At 41.8% G+C, this 19943-nt stretch overlaps 1 pseudogene; it reads left to right on the top strand.

The window, feature by feature from the left end:
* The first annotated feature begins 10473 nt into the window (after positions 1-10473).
* On the top strand, positions 10474-12788 carry LOC132229626 (spermidine synthase-like; annotated as a pseudogene).
* The last annotated feature ends 7155 nt before the right edge of the window (positions 12789-19943 follow it).

Raw genomic sequence — 19943 nt, 5'->3', positions numbered from 1 at the left:
TTCAGAGAGGAAGGAAGAGGGAGAGAGAGATAGAAATATCAAGGATAAAAGAGAACCATTAACTGGTTGCCTCCTGCATGCCCACACTGGGGATTGTACATGCAATCCACTCATGTGCCCTGACTGAGAATCAAACCATGACCTACTGGTTCATAGGTCGATGTTCAACCACTGAGCCATGCTGGCTGGGCTACTTATATACTGTTTTAAGTTGCTACATTTGTGGTGATTTGTTGTAGAGCAATAAAAAACTAATGTGAAAGAAAGAAAGAAAACTAATGCAATTGCTAATAACTAATGCAGACCAGAATTTAATCTGTTGAACACCTCTTCTTTTATCTCAATGAAATAGAAATAAGATCTTGACATTTACCTGTAACTTTATTGATCTACTAGAGGCCTAGTGCATGAATTTGTGCACCTTGAAAGGAACTGTGGGCTGTGAGGCTGTGGTGGGCACACGAGCAGGTGTCAGCCCCTCTCACCATGGCCCCTGGTCCCCTGTCTGCTGGAAGCCTCACTCCTGCTGCCACTCCCATGCACTGACAGTTCCAGCCCCACTCGCACCTGCTGATGGTTGAGTGATAGGGACTGGCATGGGGCGTTGGCAGCAGGTGCGAGTGAGGCGGTGCCAGCAGCAGGTGCGAGCACCCAGTGGGACCATGGCACATGGGAGCAAAGAAATTTCAGTAACCACCAGAGGCTTGCCCCGATGACAGCGACCTGTGCCCCACTTTGATCTGGCTCCTCCGCTCACCTGCTCCACCATCCCTCCGTGTCATGATGCCATGTTCTGCACTCTGCTGCCTGTATTCGATGCCCACCACGTTCTGCATGTAGCCCCTGGTGGTCAGCACACGTCATAACAACAGGTTGTTCAATTGTTCCACTGTTCAATCTATTTGCATATTAGGATTTTATATATATAGATTCCTAGTAGGCTTAAGATGACCCTATGTAAATCATTATAAGTCATTTCCACCAAAACAATCTTTTTTGTTGTTTGTTTTTGCTTTATAGTCATCCTACCTAAAATAGAACCAAGGTTAATAAGCCTTCAGTTGGTTCCACATTTCCTTTGGTACAGCCTTATTAATTATTCCAATCCACACAGTCTCTCTTTATTGAAGCTATGATTAGTATATTACTACAAAGTTTAGTATTTAATTGTTCTTAACAATTATATTGTTTCTCCAGCATGATTGTGGGTCCTCTATTTGTCTTACAGGTATTTTTATATTTCCCAACAGCATCAGGCAAAAAGGAGATGCTCATTAAATATCTCTTGATTGGCAAGCATGATCTGATATCTCAGATGTTCCTGCTAACAACTGATCTGCCTAGATACTGAAGAATTATGAACTTTCCCTGCACTACCCTCCACCCTCCACCCTCCCCTGCTCTGGGATGTTTAACTCATCCCAAAGCCCCAAACTAAAATAACCTCTGGAAAAAAAATGAGGTCTTATGTCAAAATCACTTTCCGGGTTAGTTATATTTTCAATCACTATGTGGCATAATTTATCCCCATGTCAGAGGACACATCCATTTGAATACTCAGGATTAGTCTTTATACATAAATTAAATCAGAATATCAGAATATTTGCCACAAAAAGAATAATGGAATGGATAATTAGGTAATCATAAAAATAAGGAGAAAAGAAATTTCAAAGATCCTTCTAGAAATACAAACTTTGGCCTTAGCTGGTTTGGCTCAGTGGTTAAAGCATTGGCCTGCAGACTGAAGGGTCTTAGTTTCAGGCTTCATCCCTTTTCAGGGCTTCATCCTTATTGAGGGTGTGTGCAGGAGGCAACCAATCTATGTGTCTCTCTCACATTGATGTTTTTCTCTATCTCACCCCCTTCCTTCCAGTCTCTATAAAAAATCAATGGAAAAAAATATCTTCAGGTGAGGCTTAACAAAAAAAAAAAAACCCTACACTAATAAAAGACAAAGATGCTAATTGACTGTACCTTTGCCACATCCATCAGCTAATCAGAAGAGTATGCAAATTAACCCAACAAAGATGGCCGTTGGGGGTTAATGGGGGGGGGGGAATGAGGACACATTTGTAATTCCTTAACTAATAAAGAATTTAAAGATTAAAAAAAAAAGATGGCCGTTAAATTTGCATACTGCAGGTGGGGCGGGAGATCGTGATCCACCGCCCGCCCAGCCCCGGCCTCCCAGGAGGGCCTGCTCCCAGGTTGCCGTGGCAATCCGTGAGTAGGAAAGCATGGCCTGCAGGCAGCCCCCAGCAGGGTCTGCTCCTGGGTTGCCGTGGTGATCCACAAGTAGGAAAGCAGGGCCTGCAGGCAGCCCCCAGCAGGGCCTGTTCCCAGGTCACCATGGCGATCCGAGAGCAGGAAAGTGCAGCCTGCAGGAAGCCCCCAGGAGGGCCTGCATCCCAGTTGCCATGGTGATCCATGAGCAGGAAAGTGCCACCTGTAGGCAGCCCCCAGCAGGCAGCACCCAGAAGGGCCTGCTCCTGGGTTGCCAGTCACCATGGCAATCCTTGAGCAGGAAAGTGCAGCCTGCAGGCAGCACCCAGGAGGGCCTGCTCCCCACCCTGGCCACAGCTCTAGGGAGAGAACAACATGCAGTGGAGGCCAGGAGCCTGAGAGATCAACAAGCCTCCATGGTGTGGCTGGGGCAGGCCCCCAGCACACACACACACACACACACACACACAGGGCAACTGCTCTGAGCCTCTGATGTGGCTGGGGGCAGGCCCCCAGCAGGGACACACACACACACACACACACACACACACACACACACGACAACTGCTCTGCACCTACATGGTGCGGCTGGGGGCAGGCCCAGCAGACACATACACACACACACACACACACACACACACACACTCACACACATGGGACGCCTGCTCCGAGCCTCTGCTGCCAGACTGTGGCCGTCAGTAGGACATCCACTGAGGGTTCCCGGACTGTGAGAGGGGCAGGCTGGGCTTAGGGAACCCCACTCCCCAGTGCACGAATTTCATGCACCGGGCTTCTAGTAATAAATAAAAGTACAGACATTGTTGTAAGTAAATAAGCATGTGTCTATGATTATTGGATACTGATAGATTTAGGTTATAATTTTATTAGCCATAATTTTAAGCCAGTCACTTCTCATTCCTAAAACTCTCTCTAATGGGAAGCAGCCATCATTCTTGGAATGATATATAAAATGTTGTCATTAGAAACCTTTTGTATTTTACCTCAAAAGGGAATATCTCTGACAAGATAAAATAGCAGATAGTTTAGGTTTGGCTTTATGCATTAATAAAGACTAATTAGACCCTAGTCGGTTTGGTTCAGTGGGTAGAGCTGACCTGCAGATTGAGGAGTCCTGGGTTTGATTCTTATCAAGGGCACATGTAGGGGGCATGCAGGAGGCAGCTGATCAATGATTCTCTCTCATCATTCATGTTTCTATCTCTCTCTCCCTCTCCCTTCTTCTCTGACATCAATAAAAATGCATAATAAAATAAAATAAAGACTAATTATACCCCCCCCCAAAATGAGTTACTGCTATATGTGTGTTCATTTTCTACAGAGACTATGAGGGGATAAAGCCAAACATTTGTAAAAGTCTATTTTTTAATTGATGACAGAGAGAGAGAGAGAGAGAGAGAGAGAGAGAGAGAGAGAGAGAGAGAAAGAGAGAAAGAGAAACACTCATGTGAGAAACATCAATCAGCTGCCTTCTGCATGCCCCCTAATGGGGATCAAGGCCGAAACATGTCGGGCATGTGCCCTCTCAGGGAACCGAACCAGCAACCTTTTGCTGCATAGAACCATGCTCATTCAACTGAGCCACACAGGTCAGGGCTGTAAAAATCTGTTTATAAAACAAGCAAACAAACAAGCAAAAAACAGAACAAAACACAAAAACATAACTTTATTAACCTGAAAAATATTTTCGACCCATTCATATTGGAGAAGAAGCTCTCTGTCTCGGTATCTCTCACACACATAATTGGAAATTTCTGCTTATCTTTTATTTACATAAGCCTGTTTGAGGAATTTTTAAATTGTAAAAACATTGAACCAATCACCTACCATTTTAGCTTTAAACCAGTAGCTACTTACTGCTTCCTTTTGAAAATAACTTTGTTAAAACAATTGTTATAATTCTAAATTACAGTCTATGTATAAAGAAAATGATAATGTTAACTTAGTGGGATGTTTTGTTACTTACATTTCTTTACCATGGAATTACTTGAATTTCCATTTCTTCAGTGGTGTTTAGTATTCGCTGATACTGATTTGCTGCTAACACCTATTGTTCAGTCTATACTAAAAGCAAAGTATTAAAAAATAGAAATCCAAAAGTTTGAAAACAATCACTTCCTTTATTAAGAACTAGAGGCCCAGTGCACGATATTCATGCACAGGGGTGGGGGGAGGGGTCCCTCAGCCCAGCCTGCATCTTCTTGCAATCCGGGACCCCTCTGGGAATGTCGGGCCTAAACTGGCAGTCAGACATCCCTCTCGCAATCCAGGACGCTGCATGCACCAGTGACCATACTTTTCATACAGGTGAAAGGCATCTTTTTTTTTTTAAAAAATATATTTTATTGATTTTTTACAGAGAGGAAGGGAGAGAGATAGAGAGTTAGAAACATCGATTAGAGAGAAACATCGATCAGCTGCCTCCTGCACATCTCCCACCAGGGATGTGCCCGCAACCAAGGTACATGCCCCTGACCAGAATCGAACATGGGACCTTTCAGTCCGCAGGCCGACTCTCTATCCACTGAGCCAAACCGGTTTCGGCAGGCATCTTGTTATTGTATGGGCAGCTACATTTTTTTGCCCTGATTATAAAAAGTAGTACATAACATGATCCTTCTGTGGCAGTAGTACCATTTTACCCATCTTATGGGTGGAAAACTGAAGCAGAGAGAAGTTAAGTAATTGGCTTTGTCACACAGTTATAAGTGTCAGAGTCAGGGCTGACCACAAAATGTGCAAGCCAGAGTCCATGCATGTCATCACTGCATCATCCTGCTTTTTCAGTGTTAGAGTAGCCTTGCAAGGTTTTAATTTTTAAATCTAAGAGACTGTTCCCAATATATAGGGTAGGGTCCCTAGGCCTGGCCAGTGATCAGGGCTGATCTGTGGGGCGACTGGTGGGTGGGGGGATCAGGGGGCCTCCGCTGGCACCTGTCTTGGCTGGTGGCCTGGTGCCACCCACTGGCTGGCTCTGATGCCCCCCCCCCCCCCCACGCCCTATCAGTCACCTCCCTCTCTGGGGCCAGACACTCAACGCAGGAGCTGCCCCTGGTCGGGGGCAGCTCCTGCATTGAACATCTGCCACCTGGTGGTCAGTGCACATCATCGCAGCAGGTTGTTCCACCAGTCATTCTGCCGTCGGTTGATTTGCATATTAGGGTTTATTATAGAGGATATATTAGGTAATTATTTAGTGCCTGCTCATATTTTATCCTCGGTAAATATTTGGAGAATTAAAAATAGCCAAAAAGAGCACAAAACTGGGATAGTTCATTACAAGAAGACCTATCTTACAAGAAATGCTTAAGGACATTTTTCAGACTGAAGGGCAATGACACAGATAGAAAGTTAGTTCTATAGGAAAAAATTAAGAGCACTGGAAATGCTCTTTTTAAAAAGACAACAGGTTGTTCAATATAAATATTATAATACTGTATTTGGGGGATGATAACTTTTGTAGTTTTAAAATACGTGGCAATAATACTGCAAAGAATGGAGGCAGTAAGTGGAAATATAGTGTTATATGGTTCTTATATTACGTGTAGCTTAGTGGTTTGTAGTTCTCTTCCATCTTTAAGCTGGCAACGACCAGTCAAGTCTTCCTCATGCACATCACTCTGCCTCTGCCTACCTCGTCCTCACATAAGGACCCTTGTGATTACATTGTGTCCTCGTGATTAATCCAGGATAATCTCCTTATTTTAAGGTTAACTGATTAGCAACCTTAATTCTATCCACTACCTTAATTTCTGGGCATTAGAATGTGGACTTCTTTGTGGAGTCACTATTCTTCCCACCACAATCTATATGTTACATATTAGCAACCCACCCCCTAGATTATTTCAGAACAAATCTCTGACATTCTATCATCTCATTTCTTAGCTATTTCAGTATATATATATATTTTTTAAATCTATATATTTTAACTATATTTTTATTGATTTTAGGGAGGAAAGGAGAGGAAGAGAGATCTAGAAACATCCAAGATGAGAGAGAATCATTGATCATTTGCCTTCTGCACGCCCCCCACTGATCGAGCCTGCAACCCTGTCATGTGCCCTGACAGGAATCGAACTCTGACCTCCTGGTTCATATGTCTATGCTCAACCACTGAGCAACACAGGCTGGGGATCAGCTTATATTTTTAAAAGATAAGAATTATTTAAAAGGAGCCCTGAATATCCCTAGCTAGTTTGGCTCAGTGAATAGAGCATCAGCCTGTGGACTGAAAGGTCCCAGGGTTCAATTCTGGCCAAAGGCACATGCCTGGGTTGCAGGCTCAATCCCCAGGGCAGAGCGTGCAGAAGGCAGGCAATCAATGATTCTCTCTCATCATTTGATGTTTCTCTCTCTCCCTTCCTCTCTGAAATCAATAAAAATATATATTTTTTAAAAAGAAGCTGTAAAGAATAAGAGGAGAAGGAGAAGGAGGAGAAGGAGAAGGAGACGGAGAAGGAGAAGGAGATGGAGAAGGAGAAGGAGAAGGAGAAGGGGAAGGGGAAGGGGAAGGGGAAGGGGAAGGGGAAGGGGAAGGGGAAGGGGAAGGGGAAGGGGAAGGGGAAGGGGAAGGGAAAGGGGAAGGGAAAGGAGAAGGAGAAGGAGGAGGAGGAGGAGGAGGAGAAGGAGAAGGAGAAGGAGAAGGAGAAGGAACCCTGGCCAGGAAGCTCCGAATGGTTAGAGCATTGTCCCAATACTCCAAGGTTGTGGGTTCAATCCCCAGTCAGGACACATATAAGAATCAACCAATGGATGCATAAATAAGTGGAAAAGCAAATCAATGTTTCTATCTCTCTAAAAAGAGAGAGAGAGAGAGAGAATAATTTCTTTAAATCATCAAATACCCAGTAATTATTTATATTTACCTTATTCTGTCATGATTTAAAAAATACTTTGCAATTTGTTTGAAAGAGAATTTAAATGAAATCCATAAATGGCATTGAATAATTGTCTATTAAAAGATAATATTCTTGAGGATTCCTAATATTTCTTTAAATTATTTTAATTTCAGGTATACTGTTGGTTAAATATATACAAATATGAAGCCAGATCTAAATTCCTCAAGTGTATGGTTGCCATATATGTATAAAATAAAATAATATTCTTGAAGCAAACTTGTGGAACCAGTTTGAGAAACATACTTCCCGTATCATTCTCGACATAGTTCATTTTACATAATTTTTAAATTATGTTTTTATTGATTTTAGAGAGAGTGTAGAAGGGAGAGGAATAGAGAGACATAAACATCTAAGAGAGAGAGAAACATCATTGATCGGCTGCCTCCTGCACACCCCTTACTGGAGATTTAGTCTGCAACTTGGGCATGTGCCTTGACCAGGAATCAAACCAGTGACCTCTTGGTTCCTGGGTTGACGCTCAACCACTGAGCAACACCAGCTGGGATCTACATAGTTCATTTTAAAGTTAGCTATATCATGTCCTGTGAGAGTTCTTCATTATTGCCTAAAACTGCTGCTTAATATTCGTATTTAATTACCATTATTCAGTATATAATTTGCTCACCTGCTATTTGCCAGTCACTTTCCTAGGTAGGAAAACAAAAAGGTGAAGAAAACTTGACCAATGGCTCAAAGTGAATTTTTCAAAAGGTTGTGTATTGTCAGAACAACTGGAATATAAGTTCTGTGAAGATGGAAAGCAGGTCTTATGCATCTTTATATTCCCCCAGGGGCCTGAGTGCTTTTATAAAGTAGTACCCAACCAATGTTCAATAATTGATTAGGCCTGAAAGTCTATATTTTATTTTTTTTAAATATATTTTATTGATTTTTTTTACATAGAGGAAGGGAGAGAGAGAGTTAGGAACATTGATGAGAAAGGAACATCGATCAGCTGCTTCTTTCACGCCCCCTACTGGGGATGTGCCCGCAACCAAGGTACATGCCCTTGGCCAAAATCGAACCCTTCAGTCCGCAGGCCGACAATCTATCCACTGACCCAAACCTGTTAGGGCTGAAAGTCTATATTTTAGTCACTCGGTTAAATTTGGCAGGCAAGCCTGGAAAGAACCATCCCTCTGTCTTTCTGTTTAGAATGAAGAGGTGAGTGTGCATGCTCGTGTGTTGGCAATTATGGTGAAGGGAAGGATGCTTGGAGAGAGCATCGGCGTGACAGCCACTGTGGCTAATATGAAGCCAAGCAAGTCATAAAACTGACCTCTTTGGGGGCAGCTGCTTACCAGTCAGTATAATAGATGGATAGCTATTATGGGTCAACAGTGATGGATGGAATTTGCTCAAAATAGCACAACACATTCAGCTCTTTGGGGACCATGAACATTTATCACTGATGATTAATCCTTTCATGAGTCCATTTTGAGGTTAGCAGAGCTCTCTTCTCGCATTCTTTGTTCTCTGTGTATCAGGCCCACAGTCCTGCTCGTTCAGGATACGTTTACTTTAGGGGCTATGCTATATGTAGAACTCCTGGACATTTAAACATGGACCTGCATGGCAGATTTGTCCCAGCTCCTTGAACTATTCCATGATCTATTTTCCCAGTCCTTAGAATTTCTCCTACAGGACACAGTCTTTTGCTTATGTCAAGTGATAATACATAACACTTAAATTCACTAACTTTTCACTAGCAATTAACCAACTTTTATTCACCTGGTACAAATTTCAATATAATATCTGAAAGGGATTAGACATTAATAGATATTAACATATTTTAAAGCAATAGAATAACATATTACTTATCAAAGAGTGAAAGCCTCAGAAAGGGTATACTCAGGGAGGATAGGTAAGTTTTAAAACACATGGCACATGCTGCTACTGTCCAAGAAAGTAAGTAAATTTGGTGACCTTGAGAAGAATGGGACTATACACACACTAAAACAGGAGAGCTATACCACACTTACATAAATCTGGGGTGTCTAATTACTCAGATCCATGCTCATTTCTGGCTATATTACTGTATAAGTCCCTTAAGGGTGAGACCAGACTGTGTACATCTTTGCATTTATCAGAAATGCAGGCCCCATCCCAGACATAATGAATCAGAATCTGCAAGTAATTTTAATGTACATTGAAGTTTTAAAAAACACTGTCCTACCAAAAGAAAGGGTTGCAGGGCTGTGAGACTCTCTTTTTAAAAAAGATTTTTATTTCTTTAGTAATAGAAGGATTTAGAAAATATGTTACCTTCAGATTCTAAAGTTCAATGATTCTATGACCTTATATATTACAAAAGGTGTTATGAATTTTAAAAATGTAGTTTTGAAAGTAAATTTATTTCAGCAAAGAGAATAATTGATTCATGAATATAAAAAGAGTGATCTGTAAAGGCAAATGGAATTTTTCATTTTGAAGGAATGCTTCAATTCTTTTTTTTTTTTTTGAGGCTTCAATTCTTAATTTGAAAATACAAGTCATTTTTGTTCATATCAAATAAATGCACTTAATTAGGAAATATAAGTAATTTTTGTTCTTATCAAATAAATGTAAAGTAAATGCATCTAATATATTGCTATGATTTATTCATAATTGTTATATGCTTTTGTAATTTATAAGGGTAAACATACAATAAATGTTCACAAAACAAACAAACAAAAACATTGTTCTACCACCCTAGCATGGTGCCTTCTGGACTGCTAGATTCAATACATGAAAGTAACCCCCAAAAAACAAACGCTTCATAAATTGCAAATATATCAAGTGTATAGGTCTGAGACAAAACACATATGATAAAAGTTTGAGAAAGATTCTTTTAAAAGCATGATAATAACATGCACAAATAAGAAATGTACTTTTAGGGAAATCCATAATAATTACATGTTGAAAGAATGGCATATTCTAGTGTACTTGTCTTCAGGTGTTTGGACCTGAATGCGCGCAAAGCAATCCAATAGCGTATTAGGAGAAAAATTACAATTATATTTACATTTTTTATTTTAGAAAGAGCTACACTAATATTTAATATTCAGGTTGACATTGTTACCTACCTCATTATGCTAGAAAGTCCATTAGATTAGTAGTAGCGATCTCAGTTTATTGAAATTTTCTGCAGTATATGCATGCCTTGTTAAGCCAATGTAACTAGTTAAATGATTTCAAAGCATACATTTCCATGGAAATGTAGATAGAACATATCTTGGTCCCCACTTATTCACGGTAGATGCTTCCAAGACACCCCTTACCCCGTGGATACCTGAACCACAAATAGTACCAAACCCTATATCTATGCCAGAGACCACCGCATAGCAGCGTTGGCATGAAAGTGCAACAAGGAATTTGGAAGGCCGTAAACCTTGGGCGTTCAGCAGGACTGACACAAGCACAGATTGCTCTTGCTGAGAGTTCGGGGATTTCCTGACCTGATAATCTTTGGGTAAATGTTTACTGAACTTTACGGACCTCTACTGACCTCTGATACTATCAGCGTACTAGGTGCTCTGGCTACATGCTTTGCTAAGGGCAAACGTGTAACCAAGTTGAATAAAAGCAGGCAAGACAAAGGCCTGTGGTTCCTCCTCTTCACAAAGGAGGCTCCACCTGGCCCCCATGCTTAAAATTCATTTCTTCTGTAGTGTCTTCATTGTGTGTTGGCACTCCTACAAGTCCTCCTGAACCCGCCGTGCGGGTTGCGGCATATCTACTATGTTTTTCCTATACATGCATATGGAGCATAAAGTTTAATTTATAAATTTGGCACAGTAAGAGGTTAACAACCATAAGTAATAATAAAATAGCACAATTATGACAAATTCTGTAATAAAAGTTATGTGCATGTGGTCTCTATTTCTCTCTCTCTCAAATGTCATATTGTACTGTTCTCATCCTTTTTCTTGTGCCTATTCCTGAAACTGTGTAACCAATCCTTTACTTTCAGTAAATGGCTTGGTGTCACTTGTTTCAAGGTATCCCTTGCTGAAGTCTTATAGACTCAATGCTTTCTACCACAACAGGTTGCCATCCATCAGAAAATGTTTTCTGTTTAAGTCTTTCATTCACAAATTTAAGGCTTTTTTCATCTTAACACTTACCATTCATTGGGGCCAGGAATTCTGTAGTTTGCGGTGCAACAGCAAAACTAGCATGAATTTATTTTAAGGGTTCGATTTCAGTCAAGGGCATGTACCCGGTTGCAGGCTCCTCCCCGGCCTGGGCCCTGGTCAGGGCACATGCAGGAGGCAACCAATTGATGTGTTTCTCTTAAATCAATGTTTCTCTCTGTTTTCCCCTCTCTCTGATGCACGTATTTACTGTATATAATTTTTTCATTATTTGTTTTTCTAAATATGTATTTTAAATTGTTTTGATCATTTAAAGATACCCCCAAACCTCACAATCTCTCCTTATGAGATTGCCCTAAGAGGACGGTGCCATCTCTGCATACAGTACTGTGCTTTGTGAGAGACAGATCTTCCAGCAAGGACAGCCGACATGCTGAGATCTCAGTAAAAAACAAACAAACAAACAAACAAACAACAAGCAAGAAGAATGGTGCATAACGTGAGTTATATTTCATAGAAGAAAGGAACCCACAATTTGTAAAACTATTTTTTTTAATATATTTTTTTATTTCAGAGAGGAAGTTGAGGAGAGATAGAAACATCAATGAGAGAGAATCACTGATCGGCTGCCTCCTGCACGACCCCCTTGAAGGGACATTTGAGCTGTGCTTTTCGGTGTTAGCCATATTTCTTTTAAAAAAATCTGCAGCGGTTGTGCTGTGACTTCCTGTGACCTGCAGTCCTGGTCTGCACTCGCACAGCCGCCAGCCATGGAACCCCACCCCCGCCCCGCCTTCTGGCCCCTGCCCTCCGCGAGGGCTGGTTCTGTGAGATGTGCAGCCTGTGGCCGACCTGGCCCTGTCCCTGCAGCTGGAGCCACTGCTACACCATCAGCACTCGCGGTACCAGGATATCCTTGTCTTCTGCAGTGAGAGCCATGGCAAAGCCCTGGGGTTGGACGGTGTCATCCAGTGCGCGGAAAGGGACGAGTTCTCCTCCCAGATGATAGCCGACCTGCCGCTCTGCAGCCACCGCAACCCACGCAAGGTGCTGTTCATGGGGATGGGGGTGTCCCGCAGGAGCTGGGGAAGCATTCCTCTGTGGAGTCCGTGGTCCAGTGCCACATTGACGAGGATGTCATTCAATTCTCTAAGATCCTGCCGGGCATGGCGGTTGGCTACGCCAGCTCAAAGCTGACCCTCCACGTGGGTGAAGGTTTATAGTTCATGAAGCCGAACCAGGAAGCCCTCGATGTTATCACTGACTCCTCGGACCCCATGGGGCCTGCTGAGAGCCTCAAGGAGTTCTGTTAACAGCTCATGAAGACGGCCCTCAAGGAGGAGATGCACGCAGGTCACTCTTAGCCAGGGTGGGCTAGCCTACGGCACCATCCCCACTTACCCCAGTGGCCAGATCACCTTCATGCTGTGCAGCAAAAACCCAAGCACCAATTTCCAGGAGCTGGTGCAGCAGCTGATGCAGAAGCAGGGGGAACAGATGCAGGTAACACTACAACTCTGATGTGCACCGGTGGCCTTTGTTCTGCATGAGTTTGCCTCAGGGCCCTGAATGATGTGAGGTGAGCCCAGATGCCACTGCTGACACTGCCCAGGACCTCAGGCCAGGTTGCCAGCACACCCACCAACCAAGTGTTATAGGCCCCAGAATACTGCTTGGCCTGCCCTGTTTGCTGAACTGTCTCTCTCTCTCCGTGGTGTTCAGCCTCCAAGCCTATACCAGCTGTGTCTGTCACCCTCTGTCACCCTCACTCACCAAACGCATGCATTTATAACAACAAAATGTGCAGCCATGGTGCACATGCAAGCATGCCATTTTCCTACTTACCTGTATTCTGTTTATTTCCACATTATTTTAATATTAATGAAGTGATTTTACATTCAAATGAGTTTAATATTAAAATTACTACTATCTATAGTTAATGTCAAAACAATATAAAAGGATGCTGTTGCCCTCGACTCCCTTTCTAGAGAAACCACAATGACCAGTTTCTTGCATATTCTTTAAGCAATAGCCTATAGATTGAATAAGTTAATATACGTGAACTGCTTAGAACACAGACTGTCTAACTCAAACCAAATCTCATGTTTGCTGTACTAGTGAAAGAGGAGGTGGTAGTACTGGCAGTAGAGTGATGGAAGGTGTGCATTTACCAACCTCAATCTTTTTTTTCTAAATATATTTTTATTGATTTCAGAGAGGAAGGGAGAGGGAAAGAGAAAAGGAAAGATCAACAATGAGAGAGAACTATTGATCAGCTGCTTCCTGCATGCTCTCTACTGGAGATTGAGCCCACAAACTGGGCATGTGTCCTTGACTGGAATTGAACTCGCAACCCTCAGTCCACAGACCAATCTTCTATCCACTGAGCCAAACCAGCTAAGGCCTCAATCTTTTTAGTTGCTAATTATAACTATAATATAGCACCTTGAACATTCCCTTACAGAAGGGACAATGAATAACAAGTTACTGTGATTATCATAATCTCCTAAACTAATATAAGAAACAAATGCAGAAATTAGATGTCAAAAAACAAATTATTTATAAAATGCTGCATACCCCAAGATCTAAATTAGAGCATTAGTGAGAAATGGGAAGGCTTGTGCTAATTAGATGTTAAGTGTGGAGGAGGAGTCATAATATTATTCAGCTTTTTTTCTAGTTAAGGGTAAATACTAGAAACTTAACACTTAGCAGTCACTGGCACTTCCAAATGAAGTCTCTGCTCAAAGGATGAGGCAGATGACACTGATTACCTCAATATTTTGTATAGTATATGCTAAATAGTGGAAGTAACTTAATTTCAGTAACTTATCTCACAGATATTCTTTCAGCATAGGTTTTAAGAGAAATAAATTTGGGTCCATGATGCCACAATTCAAACTCCAAGGGAACCATAACTCTTTTAGTTGGTGGCTCAGTTAGTTGGAGTGTCAACCCATGTACTGAAGTCTCGGGTTTGATTCCTGATCAGGGCACATACCTAGGTTTCGGGTTCTATCCCCAGTTGGGGCAAGTACAGAAGTCAACTGATCAATGTTTCTCTCTGTGTGTTGAGGCTAAAAAATAAAAATGGGTAACATGTTCAGATGTTGGGTCTCAACATTAGAGTTGCATCATTGCTTTTATGCATCCTGTATTTGCCTGTAGACTGAAACTTTGGTACTGAGAAATTACAATGTCAAAATTTCAAATAGCAGCTTGCCCAATAGGGGGTGCTCCCGAAATAGAATTATTTACAGTAAAATAATTACTTGGAAAAAATAGCATTTGAGGCAGAAATACCTGAGGGAACTGCAGACTCATGTGATTTTTGGATAAGTCCTAATTCTTTGGATGCATTATCAAAATTATTACTGAAGTTGTCATTGAACTTGCAGACTCCTTTTACAGAATTATCTAAAGAACATAAATCACAGATGTTAGCATCTTGGTGGGACACCAAGAACTATAACAGTACAATCCACTGCCTTGAGGAAACACAAGTGATACCCTTAATGCAAACTTAAATTACAATAAAATGTAGTATTTACAATGAGAATTCAGACAAGACAGGCAACTCTCAACTTATGTGGGGAGTGCTTTGCTGTTTGGTCTTTTTATTAGAGGGGATGGGGTAGGCAGAGAAAAGTACATGGAGATGACAGGTCAAGATGAGAGGACAACTGGAACTAAAGCCTAGCAGTGAACAAGAGAAAGATTTTCTCACCTGGCTAGTGTGGCTCAGTGGTTGAGCATCGACCTATGAACCAGGAGGTCATGAGTTCGATTCCCGGTCAGGGCACATGCGTGTTGCAGGCTCGATCCCCAGTGTGGGGTGTGAAGAAGGTAGCCAATCAATGATTATCTCTCATCATCGATGTCTCTATCTCTCTTTCACTCTTCCTGTCTCTCTGAAATCAATAAAAAATATATATTAAAAAAAAATGAAAAAGACCTCTCTACTGCCAGTCAGGATTAGAAATTTGAAAAATAAATTTGAAAATAAAATAACAGATTATGAACAGACATGAACTTCCTATTAAGACAGTGGCAGAGGAAGACAGATTTCAAGCAGATGAGCTAAGTAAGGAAGAAAGCTCAAGATTCTTTATTTGACAATAGAGACACTTTGGAGAAAATTTCTACTAAACGTAAACCTTTCATAATCTTCCAAGGTTCCTGCCTGATAATTGTATAGATTCTCCTTCCTTTTCTGCACTTCTCCTGTCTACTAAAAATAATAGCTACTTTTTATTGAAGATCTGTTTTCTGCAAGGAGTTTTATAGGCATTCTCTCACCAAACAACCACCAGCCTGGTAAGAAAGCTCACTGTAGTTTTACTGATGAGGAAGAATTCACAATTGGCAAGTGGTGAAACCAGAATTTTGTTGGGAGCCATGGCATAAACAATTCCATCTTAGAAGTAAAAGTTTCCAGTTCCCAGTTACTAGAAACCACGTGTGTCCTGCGGTTTGGCCAGCAATTAAGAATAATCGGGACACACTACCAGCAGTTAAAGAATAACCGTCACACACCACTTGTCACACACCACAAATAGCTGCCACTTGCTGATAGGCTATTACCATAAGCTTTGCTACTCACCCCCGTCCCTGGAACAATATATATTCTGCCGCTGTAAAAATAAAATTTGAGGCTTGATCAGAATCCTGTCTTGCCTCCATTTCTTTGAGTCTCCTATCCTCTCATTCCCTTACAGGCACCTTCACGGCACCCACGTTGCATGCCCCGCAGGTCCGGGCATAATTTGCCCACTGCTCTGTTAATTCCAACTTTAATATCCTTTTCAGTATGCCTTTAGAATTCAGAGAGACCAGCCTGGCTGGCGTGGCTCAATGCTTTGAGCATCAACCTATGAACCAGGAGTTTGAGGTTCAAATCCCTGTCAGGGCACATGCCCCGGTTGCAGGCTCAATCCCCAGTGCGGGGCGTGCAGGAGTCACCTGATCAATGATTCTCTCTCATCACTGATGTCTCTCTCTCCCTTCCCTTCTGAAATCAATAAAAAATAAAGTAAAATTCAGAGAGTCTAAGGACAGGCATGGGAGATCCTAATCTTCAATAGTGCCAATGGGAAAAGTTCTCGGATGCCCCAATAACACATTTATTTATATGCAGTGAGCAGTCATCTGTACATTTCATGACCATTGTCTAAGTTGAAAGACAAGATTAATTTTTAAAAATAGGTATATCCCTAGCTAGTTTGGCTCAGCGGATAGAGCACAAGCCTGCAGACCAAAGATCCCGGGTTCAATTCCCATCAAGGGCACCATACCTTGGTTGCTGGCTCCTCCCTGGCCCGGGCCTTGATTGGGGCACGTGTAGGAGGCAACCAATCGATGTGTTTTTCTCACATTGATATTGCTCTCTGTCTTTCCTTCTCCCACTCTCTTTAAAAATCAATGGAAATATATCCTCAGGTGAGGATTTAAATAAAATAAAAATAGGTATAAACCCTAAATCCCATCATTTAGAGTTCCAAAAAGTACATTTTCTAACAAGAAAGTGCCTGTGGCCTTTTAGGAAAGTCTTTTTTTTAATCTAAATAACTTTCAAATAATGTTATATAGTTTATAATTTTGGTCATATAGCCACTAATTTGCCTTTGTATAAGAGATGATAAATAGCAGAAGGTAAGGAGTGTTTTTCATCAAGTTGTATATTCTCCCCCACTACTGCATGCTTAGTATAAATTAATATCACAACTCTGAAACCACACTATCAATTGATGACGCTTTTATTTTTATTTATTTTTTTAATATATTTTATTGATTTTTTACAGAGAGGAAGGGAGAGAGATAGAGAGTCAGAAACATCGATGAGAGAGAAACATCAACAGCCGCCTCCTGCGCATCCCCCATCGGGGATGTGCCTGCAACCCAGGTACATGCCCTTGACCGGAATTGAAACCGGGACCCTTCAGTCCGCAGGCCGACGCTCTATCCACTGAGCCAAACCGGTTTCGGCCATGACGCTTTTAAAGACAGACCTGATAGCACTTTGCCCTAAGTCTATTTTGCCCTGAGAGCCTAGCTAAGCACTCTCTTGGGAAGGCTTTTAAGTGCCATTTGATCTTTCAGTTCTAGTCTCCCCGCCAGTCTGGGCTCCCTATAAAACACCGATGATTGGACAACTGTGCCGTTAGCCATCAATAGCCTGAGTTCAGGGTAGCCTCACTTTGGTTCTACAAAATATACTGCAGGTCACAAATACTCATATTCGCAAGCTTGTAGAGTTTGAAATGTAAGTAATAAAAGTGTCAAGCCCTGCCAGCATGGCTCAGTGGTTGAGCATTGACCTATGAACCAGGAGGTCAAGGTTCCATTTCGGGTCAGGGCACATGCCCAGGTTGCGAGCTTGATCCCCAGTAAGGAGCATGCTGGTTGATGTACTTTCACATGGATGTTTCTCTTTCTCTCCCTTGCTCTCTCTCTAAAAATCAATAAAAAAATTTTTTTTAAAATAAAAGAGTTGTTGAGCCCTAGCTGGGTTGGCTCAGTGTATAGAACATCGGCCTGAGGACTGAAGGGTCTCAGGTTCAATTCCAGCCAAGGGCACATGCCCAGGTTGCAGGCTTGATCCCCAGTAGGGGGCATGCAAGAGGCAGCCGATCAATGATTCTCTCTCATCATTGATGTTTCTGTCTCTCCTTCTCCTTTCCTCTCTGAAATCAATAAAAATCTTTTTTTTTTAAAAAAAAGAGTTGTTGGGAAGGGGCAAGATAATCAGATAATGTCAAAGTATCATCCTATGAAGTAATTACAAATTTCAAAGTGAAAACTGAACCTCAGACTTGGAAGAAATAAAGTGTTCATCACTGTAATAAAGTCATAACATATATGTAAAAAGCCAGCAACCACAACAACCAGAAAGACCAACGACTAGTCACTATGATGCCCACTGTAGCCAATGAACCGGCCTGATCAGGGGGTAGGACCTGCCAGCCAACCTCTCATGGCCCCTCCCCGCCCCCGCTGGCCTGCCCCTGATCAGACTCTCCTACCCCAATCAAGGGTGGGGCCAGCCGGTCAAATGCCCCCCTAGGCCCTCCCGCCCTTCCCCCCAGCCAGCCCCACCCCATCCGTTGGGCCCGCCCCCAATCGGCCCGCCCCACCATGATAGGCCTACAGCCCCTCCCCTTGGCCGGCCCTGCCCTTGATCACCCCCCACCCTGCACCCCATTAGCGGGCAGGGCTGGCTGGCTAACCTCTTGCAGCCCCTCCCCCTAGCCGGCCCCACCCCCGATGGGCCCCCCACCATCCTAATCAGCCTTGTCCTTGACTTTAGGGTAAAAACTTTCATCCTTTCACCACTTAGTATATTAGCTGTGGGGTTTTCCCATGTGATCTTGTTATCACGTTGAGGTTGTTACATTCTAGTCTTTTTTTAATCCTCACCAGAGGATATCTGCGGATTTTGTTTGACAGAGAGAAAAAGAAAAGTCAATTGATTGCCTCCTGTTATGTGGCCCGGATAGAAACTGCAACCTAGGTATGTGCCCCGACCGAGAATTGGACCCATAACCTTTTGTTTACAGGACAATGCTCCAACCAACTGAGGCACCCAGGCAGGGTTTCATTCTAATATATATATAAATTTCAGAGAGGAAGGGGATTGAGCCTGCAACCCTGGGCATGTGCTCTTAACTAGACTTGAACCAGGACCCTTCAGTCTGGAGGCTGACGCTCTGTCCATTGAGCCAAACCAGCCAGGGCCATTCTATTCTTTTTGTGTTGTGTTTCCATCATAAGATTTTGTTATATGCTTTTTCTGCATCCAGATGTGTTTTTAAATTCGATTAATGGGTATCCATTTTATTAATATCTAATAAAATGTTTCAATTAGAACCAGAGAAGGGAACAAGAGAAAGACAAAAAAACAAACAAAAAACAAACACTAAAAACGGGGGAATGAAAAATATCTCAATGCATCTCTATTAATCACTTTAAATATCAATGATTTAAATATACTAATTAGTCAACAGAATGAGAGGACAAGCCAAAAACTGGGAAAAATATTTGCAAAAGGCATATCTGATAAAGGAATGTCATCCAAAATATAAAAAGAACTCTTAAAACTTAATAAGCCTTGCTGAATAGCTCAGTTAGTTAGAGTGTCATCCAGATATGACAAGGTTTTGGGTTTGACCCTTGATCAGGGTACATATAATCAACCAATGAGTGCATAAATGAGTGTAACAATGAACTCATGTTTTTATTTCTCTTCCTTCCGCTTTCTCTCAAAGCAATCAAATAAAAAAATTTTTAAAATGTATTATAAAATATTACTAACCTTCAAAAATAAAACAAAATGAATAGCCAGGTTAAAAACAAATGGCAAAAGACCTGAACTGACACTTCACCAAAGGTATACAGATGACAAAGCATATTAAAAGCCGGTCCACATAATATGTAATTAGGAAACTGCAAATTACAACAATGAGATATCATTACATACCTATTAGAATGGCTAAAGTCCAAATCACTGAATTCTAATTCATCATTGGTGGGAATTCAGAATGATACAGCTACTTTGGAAGAAAGTTTGGCAGTTTCTCATAAAGCTATATCCTCTTAACATAAGATCCAAAAATCATGCTCCTCCAAATAAGTTGAAAATGTATGTCCACAAAAACTTGAACACAAATGTTTACAACAGTTTTATTCATAATTGCCAAAATTTGGAAGCAACCAAGATGACTTTCAATGT

This window comes from Myotis daubentonii, chromosome 3 (assembly GCF_963259705.1).
Source record: "Myotis daubentonii chromosome 3, mMyoDau2.1, whole genome shotgun sequence".
NCBI classification, from domain to species: Eukaryota; Metazoa; Chordata; class Mammalia; order Chiroptera; family Vespertilionidae; genus Myotis; species Myotis daubentonii.
The sequence above is the reverse complement of the archived record's forward strand: the minus strand, read 5'-3'. Positions and strand labels throughout refer to the sequence as shown.